This window comes from Aspergillus candidus, assembly GCF_002847045.1.
Source record: "Aspergillus candidus strain CBS 102.13 unplaced genomic scaffold BDW47scaffold_61, whole genome shotgun sequence".
Lineage (NCBI taxonomy): Eukaryota > Fungi > Ascomycota > Eurotiomycetes > Eurotiales > Aspergillaceae > Aspergillus > Aspergillus candidus.
In genome coordinates, this window is record NW_020194066.1 from 45,217 (window position 1) to 51,216 (window position 6,000).

Below are 6,000 nucleotides of genomic sequence, written 5' to 3' on the forward strand. Positions count from 1 at the left end.
CTTTATTGTTCCTATCCCAGGCAAAGACCGTTAGCGCCCTGTCTCCTGATTCAAAATGGCAACGAAAGAGCACTCACAACAGTCGAGACCCATTAAAAATTAAATTGAGCGGTTCGTTGAATGATATTAGAACATCAAGTCGATGGAACGGTGGATGCGGTACACGGGAGGGTTGTAGAGGCCGCAATAAACCCAGCGCGCTGTGAATCCGTGGCGATCTCCCTCGGACGCACCAGTTCCAGACTGTTCGAACGCGAAAAGGGCAAAATCGAAACACACCAAGATTTGATGGAATATCAACGCGACGTCGCGAGGGCGTGCTGTTGTCGAGGTGTTGTATAACGAATGGAAGGGGGTTGGGGGGCGGATGATGTAGCGAGGGAGAGAAGAGGGAAAAAAAGGAACAAAAAAGACGAGAACAAGCCTTGAACACCGACAAGGCTGGGTGCTTGTAGCTGCTGCAAGTATTCCCACAACGATCTTCCTCTTCTTTCCTTAAAACGAAGGCGAGAAAGAAGGAAGGAAGGGATGTTGTTGTTAGGCAGTAGTAGGTGTCAATGTAAGTTTCGGGTACAGAACAATCAAAAGAGCGAACTGAGGAACCCCCCAAGAAAAAAATAAAAAGGGAAGAGCCAAAAGGAAAGAAAGGACCCAAAAGAAGCTGGAGAGGGTCAGGATGAACGGGTGCTAACGTAGGGGAGGGAAAAGGACAGGGCCTGAGTTGGACGGCGATAGTCAAAAGGGAATCGATTGACCAACCCAGCAGGGAAAAGACTGAAGAGGAGGGGGGGCGAGAGAGGAGATTGTGGTTATTTTGGGATCTGGATCTGCTAATTTACCTCACAAAAAGAGTGTATACATTGTATGGTAAATGGTATTCCAGACCACCAGAGAGGGAAAACCATAATAATAATACATCACTGGAACCACACGCGGATTCGAGAGTGTCGTCGTAACTTCTGTATTGGTATTACCTGGTGACTAGTAAGATACACGCATTACTTCATGTAGGCAGCCTCGAGGTACTCCGTACCTACATCAGGATCGAACATAACACGCCCACGTGTACCTCGCGGTTATTTTGGTACCTTGAGATACCAGATATCCAAGCCAAGCTACGTACCCTACAATACGTAGCTTGTACTCTCAACTCCGACAGCCACCAACCTCCCTTTATTGGAAGGCTGGTGCGGGTTCTTCCCCCGTTTGCCTCCACTATTGGTGGTTCAAGCCAGTAAGAGAGAAAGACATTCCCTGACCAGCCTAGGAGGTACAACTCCCAAGATGGACGGAGGAGTACCCTTCCCTTGACTGGGGCGACCTGAACGCTGTCCACGCTGACAGGGTCTATAGTTTACGTGGGCGCGGGTACGTAAAACGTCTGTTTGCAGTACTGCTGCATCATACATGCTGCATCATCCTACAGTACTCCGTACATCCTCTTCATTGATTCGTGTTCGTGGCCGGTTTACCTCCCCTTTTGGATTATGCAAAACTTGCTGTACTCCACATGTTTACAGAGGATGCCTTGGGTCGTCGTGGTCGAACACCCCGCTGAAGCAACTGGGAGGGAGCACTAGAGAACCTTCCAACTTTCCAACTTAGTGAGCCTCGAAAATCCGAGGGGGGCCAAGCGGTGGATTAGCATCACATTACTGGCTACATGGGTCCGGGATTCCTGGGAAATCATGAGCGGCCCCTGAGACCCGACCCACCGACTCCAGAGACTTGTTCCATTTGATGGAAGAGTAAGGAATAATACCGAGGTGATACACGATGGGGGTGGATTGGTGGTAATGGTGGCGGTTCGTGTTTTACGTGGTTTTGTTTACCTTTCGAGAGAATTTGGTATGAAGGGATGGGGAGGTTCCATTGCCTGTTCCCCCAGCAAACTCTCGCTCGAGTCAATCGTTCCATACTTGATGAATGCGTCGCTACGTGGTTCTTTGTTTATTGTGGTGTTTGTCTACAGAGCAGACGCCGAATCATAATGGGGTTGGTTTCCATATCCATGGAAGACCTGGTTCCTGAACCAGCCCTGTTACTCTTTGGTCAGTTCCTTGGAACAAGTTGATACCTTAGTAGTGTATTCCTCCAGCCGGTACCAAGGTACGGTCAGTACCAAACATACACTGCCATATTCCGTATATCGGACAGGTAAGAGCATATTAGAAAACAACAAAACAATACCGATTCTACCTGACGATAGTATCCCACGAGCGGAGAAGCCGGAGTCTCTATCGAATGATGATAAATCAAAAATAAACATGTTTTTGGATTCCCCGCTACTTGTCTATTTTTACTTGGCTTTTTTGCCTCCAATGACCAACGGAGCGCACAAGGATACAGGATGGAGACGGGGTGTTCCAAAAGACCATCCCATCTTCGCATGCAGCTAGACAATCCACCAGATTTGCCACCCGGGAGCCCCCCCCCCCCAATGGAAAAGCCCTGCCACCGGATATGCGACCTGTCGTCTTGTCTTGACGAACATATTACGCATGTTCAAGACAATGGAGGAAGGATGCGCACCGGATCGAATCTCGATTGCCTTTGCTGCAATCCAGTTTCTGGTCCCTTGGCTGCACTCCAAGCTTTTGCACTCCAAGCCTTTTGCGCTCGAAAGCTTCGGACGGAACCCACCCAGCCGTTGAGAGATGAAAGTTACTTAGTTAACTACTCCGTCCGTAGCCATGGAGTCCATTGACTAAGGGACCGATCCGCTGCGTTCCCCTCTGAAACATCGTCATTCTTAATCGACAGTGCGGTGTTTGATTTGATTATTCTTAAGAGAGACTTCCATGGCCACCGGGCACTGGGCACCTGTCACATACTAAACATACAACCGACTAGTATCGACTAGTATGGAGAGTTGCCAACTGTCTCAGATACCAACCACGATCCCAGTCAATGTGATGCCCATTCCATGGCTAAGGTCCCGACCGACTCATGAGTGAAAGAGTTTCAGCGTGGATAAAGTGGCCTTCTGTTGTCCCCTACGGCCATTCCTGTTGGCAAATGGCAATCAAATCCATCGCCGGACCCAATGAAAATGAATGAAAGAGCCTCGACCTCGGCGAGTCTAGCCTAGGATGATCTACGGCCGCAATACTTTTGGTCTCTTGAACGGAGGGACAACTCTGTCGGATTGCTGTCTGGTCCGCTTAGGCAGCTCCACCGTCGCATGGACTTGATTAGAAACCGAGAACAATAGAACAATGGCCACCGTCGCCGATGGAGACTGAATTCGACGGATACAGAAGTACTTTTTTTTATTTCTGAATTATTCTTTGGATTCTGTAAATTACCTCCGGGTTGGTGGTCCAAAATTTCGCTGACTCTGGGCCCACATACCTAAAATTACGCCACCATCATTCCCAGCCAACATACCAGGCCGATCGGGTATCCAGGGGAATCACCTAGGATCGTTGCTATGTACGGGTTCCCGAGTGGACACTAGGGCAGACCGCCTCTCGAGGTCGATTTATGCATTTCATACCACTTTGTTCCTGGAGATATAAACGTTGAACGCGAGAATCTGGTGTGTAGGAGCAGTGAGTAACGGATACATCTGAACGTAATCTGGGTTGTTTCCAAAAATATCGTACCCAGCGATTATCCGCACTAGATCTCAATAATCCTATTAATATTGATACAGCAACCACGGAACTTTGACAGGGTCGTACCACCCCTCGTCTCCATAACCCTGTCTTTTCATTTCCCATCTGTTGTTTTTTTATCCAACCCCTCAGGAGAGGGGTTGAACCTCCCACAAAATAAAAATATCGTTTGGCACATGTCTGGATTTGAGACTGGTATCCTTGCAGGCCATACTATTTATGTAGGTCGATCTGGTCTGTAACATCTCGGCGATAGCGGTAATAAAAAGTGGGATGGACTGGCGTTCTAGAAGGGCACTATCATCCGATTGATACTCTAATACAGTTCCATTGGCTCCATCATGAGAATTAGAATTACCTTACCAGCATCACAAATGAATCGATACATGTCCAGAATATGACAGACTGGATGGTGGGACTCGGTGGGTGGATTAGTCCGTTTCATGCAGATGAAGAGGATCAAGTGATAAATCCGTTCCTGGGGCCTCAGGCCAATCGGATAGTTGCACCCCTTAACAGCAGTCAGCCTGAGGTGGCGAAATGGAGGACAACAATAAGGAGAAGTAATAATAATAATCACCGTCCAGATTACTCCATATTCTAAAGACAGTAACAGCATCCCAGGTAGGTAGGGAGGTGCCTGAGAAAATCCCAGATTACTAAGGAAGTCCCCAGGGGTCGGTGGCCCTGGTGGGGGAAGAAAAAGGGGCAGGTGTTTCATGTTGGATGGCGGTCCTCGAATCGGCTTCTCCCGTCTGATAACTTGGGCCACTCCTAATTGATGAAGCAATATTGTGGGAGAGGAGTAACATGCTCAATGAGACCCCCCCCCCCCCTTTCTTGATTCTAATTATATTCATGTTCTATTGACTTGTCTTTCTGTCTCTACAAGTATTGGATATTCCCATCCTAAAGTGTGATCGGTATGATGACATTGTGCTGACAGGTGATGGAATCAATAGCATTCATTATCTTAATGCAGGCACAATCCACCAGTTGACGATCTTACCCAATGGGTATTAGTCATCCACTGGTAGCTACACCCGCCCCTCCACATGATTGTCCCCTCTTGAACCGAAGAAGACAGAAGAGACAGAGACGGGAGCAGGTCAACCACCTCTTCCGATTCCAGAATCCAGACTCTCATCATTGATATGAAACTCCAATCAAACATACCAAGCTTTTTCTACAACGTATGTTCTTCTAGACCCTCCTCCCATGTCGAGGGAGTGCTTCGTTTTTGAAAGGTACCGCGGTCTGAATATCGAGCCATGGTCCACCGACCAGGGAGGAATGATCATCATTTGAGGAACTTTGGGACCTGGATCGACCTCCACTGTCTACCACTCACATCGTCTGGATGAGATGCTTCGCCACACAAGCGTCGAACCGTGTGCTGTGGACTGGTCATCTAGCCTACGAGATCGGCACTGTTGAATTTATGAACAAGCCAACCAACCTTGGATGAATGCCTCATGGTAATAACGGGAGCCATGGAGGCCGAGAGCACCCTGGAGACACCGCATGCAGAACGAAGCTTGCGCAAGTGTACCCCAAATTGCATACGTCGTAGCCACAGGGCCACTCTATTCCAGACAGTTGTCGGTGCAACATCATCTTTCCTGGACGGTGTCATGATTATCATGATATTCATACCCATGATTCGGGGGAAGCTGATGTGGTGAGTAACATCCCGTGTTCAGCGACCGAGTGCGCTCTTTATGCATATCGCGGACGCGAGACTGGCCGTCCTCCAGCCAATGAGCCCCAAATCCTTAGATGGGGCCAGACTCAGGAGAGTGGTGCCCTTCGAACGATCACATCCTTTGATCATCGGCGCGACTCTGTGGGACAAACACCGGCGTTGCTTTTGACGGAGAGTCTATGAAATACACCTAATGTACGGGGCTTCGCTATATATATCACAACCTAAGAAGAGGGGGTGGACGCACGCCGATAAGTTAAGCTTCTTGTCCTTGGGCGCTTTCACCCCTGATCGGTTTGAAGAGTGGGTCTGGATTGCGTGTTCCTGCGGCCTCTGATATCAGAGCATCCTCTCATGTGGGTGAATCTGGGATCCCGTCGAACAAATGATAGCCTCCAGAAGGGTCAATCACCGCCCATCACCACTGATCAACATCAATCTATGTCCTTAGGTGAAGACCATGGTGGATTAACCCTGAGAACTGTGCCGTCTCTGACGCTCAGCGGCCCCAGCACAACGGAAGGAAATTGTGTCCCTGAGGTCCTGCCGACCCTGTCTGTCCCTGAGTTGGATCCTTCGGTTACATAGAAGAACTGAAGGCCCTCGTGGCGACCGTCCTTCTCGTTTCTTGCAGATATATACACATCACCCGCTGTCTTTCTTTTTTCTTAAGTT